Here is a 12556-nt window from a genome sequence, read left to right as displayed (position 1 = left end):
TGGAAGACAGGGAGCCTCGCCTACTTGTCTGCAGTGCTGGGCATATGCTAGCACTGCGCTTTGCTAAAACAATGAAGTGATGAGTGAGCACCCCGCCCCTGGGTGGGATGCTTCACCCTCCAGCACCCCATTTGCTTATCTGTCCTCCATACTAGATCAGGAGCTCCTCAAAGTAGGGATGGGGCCTTTTCTCATAGCATCATGCCTAATCTTGTTTCCAGAACACTGTTCAATAAAATGCGTTCAGTAGGTAGCTAGGTTCATAGACAGACACATTGATAAACAGGCAGATAGCAGATAAAGTCTTCTGGGGGAGACTATGATAGCAATCATCAACTGTCAGTGAATACTCAAGGTGACATTAAACAAATGTCTTCTAGAGTACTAGGTTAGAAACAGCTGACACAGAGCCAAACAGCCTGCTCTCTCCACCTTGGACTAAGGCTCAGTTCCTTCACTTGCCAAATAGGATTAATGATAATCCCAAACCTCACAGGGTTGTTGTGAGGATCAAATGAGTTCACGTGTTCAAAGTTCTGAAGTAGTGTCGGACAGAGCACATGCTAAGATACTGTAAATCAGGTACGCCTGTCTGGCTGCCAGTCGTAGCCCTGCCAGGAAGAACACATGTGGTCATTCCCTCCCCAAAGCGTGTTAGCAGGAAGACAGCATTCTGAATGAATCAGTGGCGCATGGAACTCAATTCCATCGAGACACCTCAGTACTTAATCAGTTACCTTCCTTGGGAAACAGACCAAGCTATATGTCTTAAAAACTGGCTAATACAATCAGCCAGCAGTTCCCAAACCCGCACTCACATTGTGGTACCTTGCCCAAAGCCAACCACCAGAAACTGAATGTGAAGGAAACACTTCAGCGGGTGTCCTGCCAGTGAAGGAGTTTACGTGCCTTTTTTTTCCCTTCAAAATAAAAAGTGATCATTTCAAAGATTCCCATACAAAAGGACTAACTACCCTGAGTATATTTCTTGTTTCCCAGCCGCCTATTTTCCAGAGAAATTCTAATCTACAGCACTGAGATCACCTCTGCACTTTCCTCACCAAGGTAGCAAATGCAGAGAACTGGGAGCAGGGAGTCCTGAGACTTCCCAGGAAATGCAAATTACGGAGAGAAGAAGGGCTTCTTTAAAAATGCAAAGCTCACAGCCCGAAGGAAGGTAGGGCCTTCCACAAGCCAACTTCCTTCTCTCAACTCTGGCCTCTTACTTTCATTAAAACAGCCCAGGAACCTGCCCAATAGCTCGCTACTACTGGGCCTTGGTTTGTCGTGAAGTTTGCAATTAATACAGTAATTAAAGTGCTTCCAAAGGGCCCTTGGTTCAATCAGCAGTGTTTTATTTTCTGGGAGAAGAGGCTCTCTTTCTATAAAAACACAGTAGGAGGCACAGTTAAAAACTGTATTTCAATTGCAAACAATGCGGCTGTGTTCCGAAATGGCAAGAAGATAAGAAAATGATCCTGGGGGGTCCCCCGCCCCCCCCACAGGTGGCACTCAAGGTATACCGGGGCCAAATCCTCTCAGTAGCAGTCGTGCTCTGCTGCTGCTCCTGCGGCAGGGAAAACTCATTTCACAACGGAGCAAATTAGCAGAATTAAACAGATGAAGCCCTGGGTCATAGTACGCCACTTCATTACTGCAGCCGCAGTGAAGGCAGTATACCAAGACAACACCAGGAGAATTAAAAGTTTTTTATTTTTAAAGTCTGAGCTTTTCTATATTGACAGGTAACTTGAAAAATTTAATAAGGATTGACAATATGAATAACTGATTTTCAGATGCAGGTCAAAACTAAAGGTAATCAAGTTGGGAAGGCGGCCTGTTACAGAAACCTTTGGCCGTGTCTACAGAACCTTTCCTTTCTAGTTCTTCTGTCTGAGAGAGACCTGAAGGGCAGTCTGGCCGATCCCCTGTGCCTGGAACTCCTCAGCGGCTCCGTCCCTGTGTAATACATACAGTCTCTGCTCCTGCCCACTGCAGCCAGGCCCAGCCCACCTCCCCAGACTCGGCATCCAGCTCTTCCAAAATGACTGCGTCTCCACCAAAATGATCTGCTGCCCATTCCAGTGCAGCCAGGTGCGCTTTCTCGCCCCAGACCACATCTTCGTACAGAATGGCTGCAGGCAAGCTGGTGCAGGAAGGGGCCCTGGGTTTAAAATGCAGCTCTGACCTTTACCATTAATAGGTAGGAAAGGTGGGGTCACACAGTTATGCTTTCTGAACCTGCATCTTTCTTACTGTAAAGTGGGGGTAACAGCGCTTTCTCCCACACTGTTGGGAGGATCAATACCACTGCAGATACGTACAGTGCCTGAGCCAGCGTCAACCACTCGAGTCCATTCCTCCCTCTGCCCCACTGATGAAGATTCTCTGCGTGACCAGACTTTAGGCAGGCTCCTGAGCCTTCTCCTAGGCCCACGTGTGCAGTTCTCTGTAAAACCCAGTTTTAGTAAGAACCTGGCTAAGTCACTTTAACCAGCACCCTGGTTTCCCTGGCATCTGATCAGGTTCCTTACCCTCCACCATCTCCCCAGCTCCTGCCCCAGGTGATATATGATCACCCTGCCTGTCTTCAGCAAGAATCCTGTTAGGTCATAGCCAGAAACCCCCTGGCCCCTGAATCCTTCCTTTTAGTAATTTTCCATCCACTGCTCACCTTGCTCCTTGGCTACAGATCCCCCTCTGCCATATTCAGAATTGATCCTGATTCTATTTCGAGGTCTCCTTTCCCTCTTCCAATTGTCCTGAATACAATCTTTTTTTACTGGCCAGCTCTGATTTTTCTTTGATACCACCCACCATTTAAGGTCCACCGCCAACCTAACCCCCCTCAAAAAAATCTCCTTCTGACCCTTCCAGGTGGAAATGAGTTCTACCTCCTCTGAATGTATATGTCATTTATCCATAATTTGTTCATTTGACATTTTGCCAAAAATAATCTTGCAGTGTAGCTCTTTTCCAAGGCCCAGATACCTTCACAATGAGCCCACCTGTCATTAACCAGGCTTTCGAGCTCTCTTTATCCACCACAATCCCAAGCAGAGTCTGGGGCCTTGATCAACTCCTACTCTTGTTTTGCCACTGCCTTGTGGCTTGTTCTTTCTCCCTCTCCCGAAGAAGTTCGTGATGCCGTGCCTGATTTTGAGGACCAACCTCCATGCCTCCCTCCACACAGTTGCAATCCTCCCTTGCGGTGTCGCCACTTGGCACCAAGAATTTAGTAAGAATGACTTTTTTTCATTATCATGTTAACATGAATTAAAGTATAACATTACTAACTAGTGCTTGAGAGGTTAAAGAGAAAAAGTTACAGAACCAGATAATGAAGACTATAGCAAAAAAAATTTTTAATGAACTGCTAGAACAATCCCTCTACCTGGCTCTGAATAACTCCCCATCCACCTTTTTAGCAACATTTCTTTTTCAACTATACCTACTCTCCCTCACATTTTCTACCTTTCCCCACTCTCAGCATGGGTACCCACTGCTTCCCTGTACCCACACCCAGTTAATCCCTGCACCACTCCTTTAAATCATCTCTTCCTCAAAGATACCCAACAAATTTTGGAGTAGAAATGTATAATTAGTTAATTGACTGCAACTTCCTTTAAGGGGAATTCTCAGTGGTGTGAAGTCTTGACTGCGGGGAGTTACCGGTGTCTGCTTCTCTCTGTCGGGAAGTGAGAAAGGGAACTATGAGGAAAGGGGGTGGTTAGGAAGAAGGTAGGTGCGAAACAGTCCAACATGTCCACCACGTTGCAGTAGAGTAAGCATTGCTCCTAGCCTCTCTCTTCTCAGCTGATCAACCAGAGAATCTTACTAATTATTTCACAGGGAAAGGCCACATGCTCCTAATCAGACTTAAGAGTTGTGAATGAAATAAAGTCGAATACATCTATCTCTTTGCTTTCTCTTCTATCTTCTCCCCATCATCTCAACCTGCAGCACCCTCTTCCTCTGATTTCCCACTCCAGAACTAGAAAAGAATTGGAAATGGGAGAAGAAAACTACCCACCAGAGGAAGCAGACCAGTATTTTGGAGAGTCCCTCACCTACTCAAAAGTGTGGTACAGCCTATATACCTGCCCAATAATTAGGCACAACCCAGCCCTCTGCCTCATGAAAGCTGCCTTCCTAAATCAGTAAGATGTTACACAAAAATCTCATAGTTGAAAAAGCATAGTCATGCTTTATGGAGGTGCCGTCAGAGACCCAAAGAACTGTGACCTTCAATCTCCCACCTAGAACTGAACAAGGAAAATGAGCACACAGACACAGCTAACAGCATAATGGGTACCAAGCAAACTGTGAAGGTTATAGCACTTGACCCTCTTAGACTGTGCTGGTGGCTTGGAGGTGGGGGCAAGGGTTGGCATTGATTCTGTGTCCCACCCTTCCCTTACCTCTATTCCTCTCTGGAGTTCCCTACTGAGTGCAACAAACACAGAATAGTCTGTACCATTTTTATACATAGTTGAACAAGTTTTAAGTACCTGACTACTTCCAAATCAGACCTCCTTTGGTAAATAGCATGTGGGCACAAAGCTTAGCCACAAAGGCTGACTGAAGTTTCATTTCTCCAGTCCAAGCTATCCTGGGTCTGGGAAGTGGACCAATAGCCCCTCCAGCAAACCAGCCTGACGCAGCACTGACGAAGGCCCCTGATGACTGCCTGGTGTCCCATCCACACCACGAGTAGGCAAGGCAGGAGGGCCTGCTAAGCATAGCAGGCAAGGGGTGTGCTGAGCCATCCCTGTGAACACAAGTTCTTCCACACTTGCCCACAGGCAGGGACAGAAGGCCCATAATGACACAGGGCCCAATGAATGACAACCTGAATCAATCATATGACCAACTCCTCCTAACATGGGAGGAGCTTATAAAGGAGGATGGTGGGAGGAGGAGCCAAAAGAATTCCCTTATTTCTCTTCCCACATCCCAACAACCAATTCTTGATAGGTATTCATTCTCTGACTTTAAGTGTTTCTAACATTCAAAAATCCATTTCCTCCCAGTAATGATGATAGAGTCTAACTAAGGAGGACTGTCACTCTTATGTATCTTATGCAATTAAACCTGTGAGAAGTTGGTAGCTGGATGAGACCCTAAACGATAGAGACCTGACTTATTTACCATTGCACTGATATCGCATAACTGGGACCTGGCCCACTGAAGTAATCAGACATTTGTAAACCAAAAGACAGCTAGAAATGAACAAAAGTGGGATCCAGGAATGCAGGGGTAGCAGGTAGAACAGACATTGAAAATGCAAAGGCTTCAACATTTGTTTTCTTCTTTTTGAAGCAATGTTAGAAACCACATGGGCTAAGCCCATTATAGCCTTTTCATCACATTTTCATTCCCATAGACGAGGGCTTTTGTTGAAGGACAGCTCATTCTTGGTTAGCTGCACAATATCAACCTGTATATTTTAATTCAAGTAATTCACATTTCAAAGCTATGGATGACAGGACTTAAATGCCCCTTACAGCTCTTGATCTTGTGAAAATTTGGAAACCTCCCCTAAGCCCAGGAATCACCTGCCCCCAGCCCACCAACTTCACAACCCTAACTTTATGGATTCATTTTTGTGCAAGTGCCAGCCTGTGTCCTGTGTTGGAAAGTTCTTGCTCTAGGAAGGTATTCTCTTGCTCCCTCTTCTTCCTAAGGCCCTTTGTGTGGTCAGGAAAAGACAAAGCCTAGACCTCAGGTTAAATCCTAAGATGACCCCTTTTGCCTTTTCATTTCAGAAACTACCTCAGGAAAAGATGCCCTTTCTGAGACAGGCTGAGCTGGCAGATTGTACGACACGAACAGGAACCATAAGGGCAAGGTCCTCATACAGCATCGTATCTGCAGCATAGTGTCTGGTGCGCAAGACGTGCTCAAGCATGTTTACTGAATGAATGACCACGAATATGGAGACCATAAGCAGTGCTATGCTGAAGACTTCTTGTTGACTTCTAACATGGTGTTTGTTGAGGATTTAAAACTGTGGACATCCATAGGGCACTGCTTGGAATAGGTCAGACAAATCGTTTAATTGATAACTTTGTGTATGGGAAATCAATGATACAAGAATGCGCATTGGTTGTTGGGTTGCATGGTTGGAGAAAGATCTACCTCATTCTTACATATCCACCAAGTGTTGCAGATGCGTTTGAAATGAATGACACAGGAATCCAAATAATCATTAGAGTTTATAATAAAAAGACCCATATTTCCCCGAAATATTGTCAACTATACGCTATGTAGACCTCGGTCTGCCCTGCCGCTGCAGGAACTACCTTAGCCTCAACCTACTGAGAGAGAAAGTTAAAAATTTAGAAATCAATGCATTGCTTATACTCCTCGTCTGAGATTCTGGCGGGGACTAATTCACTAAGGGCCACACCAGACCCTGGTAAGCTGAGGAACCTTAATTACCTTCGTTAAGACAGATGAAAGTCCAGTCAGACCTCTGGGAGTGGCCAGGAAATCCCTTTGATTCTCTGAGAACCATCTGGGAGCTAAATAAGTTAATACAGCATTGTAAAAGGATTTCTCAAATCAACAGCTCTGAGAGTCTATTCCTTTTAAACATAACTATGCAAATATCCTGTCCAGCAAATAAAGAAACATACAAATGAAGAAAAGAACCAAATTACATAAACTGTTTGGGGACGTATTAAATCATCATAATAATAGCATTACAATAAGAACAAGAATTACAATTATTTTCCAGCTTATAATCCAGAAGTAATAACATGTCAGATAAATTTATAATATACTTAGGTACTGCAATCATATTAATGGGTGGTCGCTATTAAATGCTAGTAACAAAAAGCATAAAAACAATTATAAATGAGGCCAGAGACATGAATTTAAAAGAATGAATGAGGGCCAAATAATATCATAGAAAATGACTATATTACTACAGACTGCCAACCGTATATGAAAAAAAAACATACCTCAAAATAAAAACAAAGGTATGTTTTCTGAAAATAGAATTTAAGTGAGGGTGTTAATCTATTTTTCTCCTACTAAAACAGAAATTACATTTCTTCCCAGGAAAAGGGTTGCCATACATTTTTCTCATCCAAAAATGTAAAAACACACAAAGAAATAACCTCTGGTCCATTTGCCCCATTTGGCAATGTTCTTTCGTGAGAGTTTTATCCTCTCCAGTGGCAGGTGGCCTGTGTTTGTCAGAACAGAAGTGACCCAGGGAAGGGGCAAAAGTCTCCTATTGACAAGACTCTCCCTGTTCCAACTTTTCCAACTCAAGAAACACAGGCAACATACTTCTACAAATGGTTTTCAACACACTCTGCAAACAAAATGAGACACAACGCTACCAACAACAAAAAAAGGGCCATGTTAAAGTGATATGCTCCCTAGACGTGTGTGTGTGTGTGTGTGTGTGTGTATCCCCCTCTGCAGATGTAGCCTCTCCTTCACAGAAATTCATGTGTCTGAACACTTGAACACGTGATGTCTCCACTCTGGCTAAGCATGCATGTGTACTTTCTCCTCGGCTGGATTATGAAGTCCTCGGACTTCTCCGTATCTCCTAGAAAAATAATTGTAGCCTATCAAGAGCAGTAAGTGATCGCTGAGCACTTGCTGAGTTAGGAAGAACAAGGAGTAAACACAATGGCTTTTATTATTTACATAATAATTGTCACATAAGTTCCCGTTGATATTTTTTCCTAAGAGTCAGGTAGAGCCTACATTTCGTATATAAGGAAACTTTCTAACAAGCCTGTTTTGCTTCTGAAACCTGGTTTCTCCACTTATTTATGCCATAACTGCTTTGAGACAGTTTCATCTATAAAATGGGTATAATGATGTCAACCACTGGGTTAGCAGTGGAATTTAGTGAGAGAGAAAAATATGAAGTGCTTAGCACAGAGCAAGCGCACTAAGTTCAATTAGTAGAGAGGAGATAGGTTGGTTTTCATCTTATGCAATTCCCTTAAGACACTCTGAATACAAAACTTCTGCTCTCAGTACGGTTCCATGGACCACACAGCAGGATGGGAAATCTCCCCAAAGCCCTGAACCCAAAACATTTGAGGACCACACCACACTCCAGTTAGGCAAGTGGAGTCTGGCAGATTTTTTACTCAGTATGTGCTAGAAAGCTCCGTCAGTCATTCTGGGAATGGGACTGTTTCAATCCCCTCCCCAAGGGCATCTACCCCAATCTGTCACTGCTTAGTCTCGGGGTTCCGTGTGAGGTCCATAGGGGGAGTATCCTTCCTTAGTCTTTCATTACTGCTCAGTATTGGGGCTAAGTCCTGGAGTCCAGAAAGGCCAAGTTATCATTTAACTTTTCTAGAAAAAGTTCTCTTCATCTCTATCTCTCTCTCTTTCTCTGTCTCTCACCTGCTCTTGCTGGCGGCACCCTATACAGAGTCCTACAGGAGAGCCAGCACAGGCTGAGTCTGGGAAAGCACTCCTCCCTCACGGAGCACCTTCCCCAGACACGATTCACACCTCGCACCCCAGGGAGACTGCCTGTTGAAGCAGAGCTGCTAAAACTTCACAAAGCATCAGAAACCCCTGGAGAGTAAAAGGTGGGGGGGGGGGGGTTGGGGAGGGGGTTGGCGAGGACTTAGGGATTTGCAGTCCTAACGAAGTCTTCCAATAACATTGTCTCCTAACATTTTTCCTAATGTTGATTAGGAAAAAAAAAAAAACACCAAAACTGATTCCCAGCCAGGGCTTCTGTCTGTGTGGAGTTTGCACGTTATCCTCATGTCTGCTTGGGTTTTCTCTGAGAACCCACTTTCCTCCCACATCCCAAAGCTGTTCGCTCTGGGTAAACTGGGGTTTCTCCATTATCCCAGGCTGAGTAAGTGTACATGTGTGTGAGTGTGCCCTGTGACAGAGGTACGTACCCTGTGACAGAGGTACATACCCTGTGACAGAGGTATATACCCTGTGATAGAAGGGAGTCCCAACTTACACCCTAAGCCACCTGAACAGGCTCAGGCACCCACGACCCTGAACTAGAATAAGCAGGTAGGAAAATAATTCTTGTACCTGTTTTTGTTACTCATTCTTTAGTGTGTATATAGCTCACATTTACTTCAATGTTTAATATCAGAAGTGTTTAGGGTCTTTACTTAGAAGTTGGGTGATGTTTCTTGTAACTGGAAATATGCAGTAGAAACTTAACTCTTGTTAAGAGTTAACTCTTGTTAATCTATGGTAAAATTGGTTGTGTTATACATCATTTTCCTTCAGGTCACGGTTTCCAAGAGCCTGCCGACCAGGACTTACTGTACAATGCTGCTGATCACAAATCACACTTGGAGTAGCACTCTGTTCACGGACCTTTGGTACCACAGATGAGAAACATGTGAATTCATATGGGAATGGAGAGCATCGTGCTCAAACAGGTGATGTTCCCCTTTAGTTTTGCCTCTAACGCTACCTCCTTCCATGTCCGCAGCTATACCGTAGCCTCCCTGCCTCTGGTCAGCTCCATGGAGACTACCCCCGAGCTCTCCCAATTAGCATGTGTAAGGCACTAACACTGTGACCTAGGTGTGCTCACATTATTATTACTTCACCCCACACTCATCACTAAGAGAGGCACACTCTTCTCATTTCACATCAAGTTTAGAAACATCAAGCAATGTTTCCAAGGTCACAAGTGACACATGAAGGTGTAGGAGCCAAGGCCTGACCCGTAAGCAGTGCGCTAAATCCACTCCAGCCTCCAGGTCTTCCCCTGCTGGACCCAGCCATGCCTCATGCCCTTCGTGGAGAAACATTAATGTTGACATGTGGTGTTTCCTCACTCAGACAATGACCTTTTAGAGACACAATGTCATCTCTGGACACAACTACTTGGCTTATTCATTGCAGACTGCTGAAGACATAGTTTTGTCCAAGGGGATCTGACTTCAGTACTCTCAGAAGACACCCAGTCCTCCCTGTCCAATCACCCACATGTTTATCTTTGAAGAGAAACAGCCAAGTTTACCATTCCCAATGGGTGCCCACTCCGCTGGAGAGGGCAAGACCACATCACCTGGGTTGATGGAGCCACTAGAATTCTATCAGGCAGCACTGTTCCTGCCTCATCATGGTTCTAACAGAGAAAATCAAATGATCTGAATGCAAATAAAGGTTCTGCCACTCAGCAACTATGTGACCTTTAAAGTTCTGCAAACCTTTCTGAATCTCGGATGAAAAGTGGAATAAAATGATACAGTGCACAAGATGGAGTGAAGGAATAAAGGAGGTAAAACATGCAAAAATGTTCGGCACATAATAGGAACTCGGTAAATTATAATTCTCTCTTTTCCTATCTCTTGGCTTTCCAGAGAATCCTTGACTTTATTAGTAGAGAAAATCTTAGTGGCTGCAGAGTCCAAGCACTCCCAAACCTGAGGGCATGCCAAAATCGCCTGGAGAGGCAGCCCAAAATGCAGATTCCCCGAACCAAATTGCTTATTCCCTCCAGGAGACTAGGCCAAGGATCTTCATATTCTAACCTACAAATCATTTTTGCAAACCACTGGTCTGTCCCAGATCAGAAAACATCAGGTCCGAAAAGCTATCCATGGTTCTCCAAGGTGAACTGGACCGAGTAGCCTGCTGCAGAGGCTGGAGGGCTCAGAGTTTTTCTCCCTATCTTTTAGAGATTTCCTTGTTATCCTTTCCCCCATTTCCTTTGATTTACAGTATGCAATTTTCATAAATATGACTCCTAGCATATTTATACTGTATTAAAATTAGGAAAACTCTGGGTAAAAAAATCCTTATATGAAAACACCATTACTGCACAGAAAGTAAACAAATGAAAACAGGGCATTCAAAACCATTCTTCCCATGGTGGTTCAAACTGCTTATACAAATAATAGCTATGAATGCATCAATTCAGCAGCTTACTAGACAATAAAAAGTCTTTATATAGACAGGCAGGAAAATGCATTCAGTGACTGTCAGAATAATAACTTTGCACCTCTTGACTGGGGCTCATTAAAATGCTCAGTCATAGCTTCAAAGAAAGGTGGCTCTGTGTCAACCAAATACACAGTCCAAGGACCTTTTGACTCAAATATTTGTTTAAATTAGATTGATAGATGTCACTTCACGAGTATTGATGCGATGCATTAAATTCCCTTAAGACCTGGGTACCAACTATAGAAACAGCAGTTGGTCCTCAAGTTGGTGTGTCAAGAAAAATTTGAACAATAATTTGTCATTAAAGTGGCTTACATGGGACATAGGAAACAATTTTTAGCCAAGGGGAAAAACACTAATAAAATGGTGACTTTCAGCAACACTTTGGTAACACTATACATAACTTAATCAAGTTAATGATTTTTTAAAACAAAAATTATATCTTTATACAAACTACTCAAGTACAGTCATTCTTCTACCTCCATGCCCCCCCTCCAAAAAGGTTCGAGGTTCTTAAAAGAGCTTCCTGCTATTTATGTTCAAATACATGCAAATATTACTAAACCCAGTCTTAACAATCCAGATTGGCCTTTAACCTCAGCCCTCCCAATCTGGGCTCCACCAGCAGCACTTGGCCAGAACCACTGCATAAGGCCTCCATAGTGCTACCAACAATGAGCACTTTTAAATGGGAAGGTTCGGCAGTAGTAGCGGGCAATGCTGCTTTGGGCTTTCCCTTCCCCGTCTTTCGAAAAGATTCTCTAGGGACTCAGACACAGCTGACCACTGGAGCCATCCTGAATCCTCTGGCTCTTCCTCTGCCTCATCTTTAAAAGTCACTGTTCCTCATGCTTCATTCTCTACCCACTCTTCCTCACCCCCCCCACTTGCCCTAAGCAACTGCATCTACTCCATGGAGATAGAAATATCATGTCCTTGTCTAAAACGCCCGCATTCACACGCCCAACCCAGACTTCTCTTCTGAGCTCTACCCACTCAAGTGCTGACGCGGCATTTCCATTTGGACAAATTAAAAACACACTGAACCTAGTCCTCCTTCTCCTGCAATACTCTCCATCTCACTCCCTACCACTCTCACAACTACTCATGCAGAAACCCAGGAGCCGTCCTCCCCACCCAACCCCCACATGAGCATTCCCCCTTCATAACAAAGACTGACAGATGCCTCCAAAACAGTCTCGAATCCGTATACTTCTCCACGTCTTCTGCTGCCACTCCAGTGCAAGCTCCCACATCCTGGTCTCAGCCTGAGCCCTACCTGAGTTCCCTGCATGCACTCTAGGTCCCTTCTAGTCCATTCTCTACACAGCAGTGACTTGTGACATTTTTAAAATGGAAATCTTATAACTCCCACATTTATTGGGTTGATCAAAAAGTTCATTTGGGTTTTTGCCCATACGATGGCTCTAGTAGCAGTTGTCTTTAACTTCATTCAAAACAGTTTTGTTAGATTGGATTGTGACAGCTGCCATATCAGCGTTCATTTAAAAAAAAATCAAAATTGGTGAATTTTTGTGTAGCCATTTTAATGTTGAAAATGGAAGAAACTATGCAACATTTTCAGCATATTATGCTTTGTTATTTCAAGAAAGGTAAAACTGCAACTGAAACG

At 43.9% G+C, this 12556-nt stretch overlaps 1 protein-coding gene across 1 annotated transcript in view; it reads right to left on the bottom strand.

The window, feature by feature from the left end:
* LOC128779882 (pro-neuregulin-2, membrane-bound isoform) overlaps positions 1-12556 on the bottom strand; it is a 147224-nt gene that overhangs the window by 120820 nt on the left and 13848 nt on the right. The window lies entirely within an intron of this gene.

The sequence above is a fragment of the Desmodus rotundus genome, chromosome 13 (assembly GCF_022682495.2).
Source record: "Desmodus rotundus isolate HL8 chromosome 13, HLdesRot8A.1, whole genome shotgun sequence".
NCBI classification, from domain to species: domain Eukaryota; kingdom Metazoa; phylum Chordata; class Mammalia; order Chiroptera; family Phyllostomidae; genus Desmodus; species Desmodus rotundus.
The sequence above is the reverse complement of the archived record's forward strand: the minus strand, read 5'-3'. Positions and strand labels throughout refer to the sequence as shown.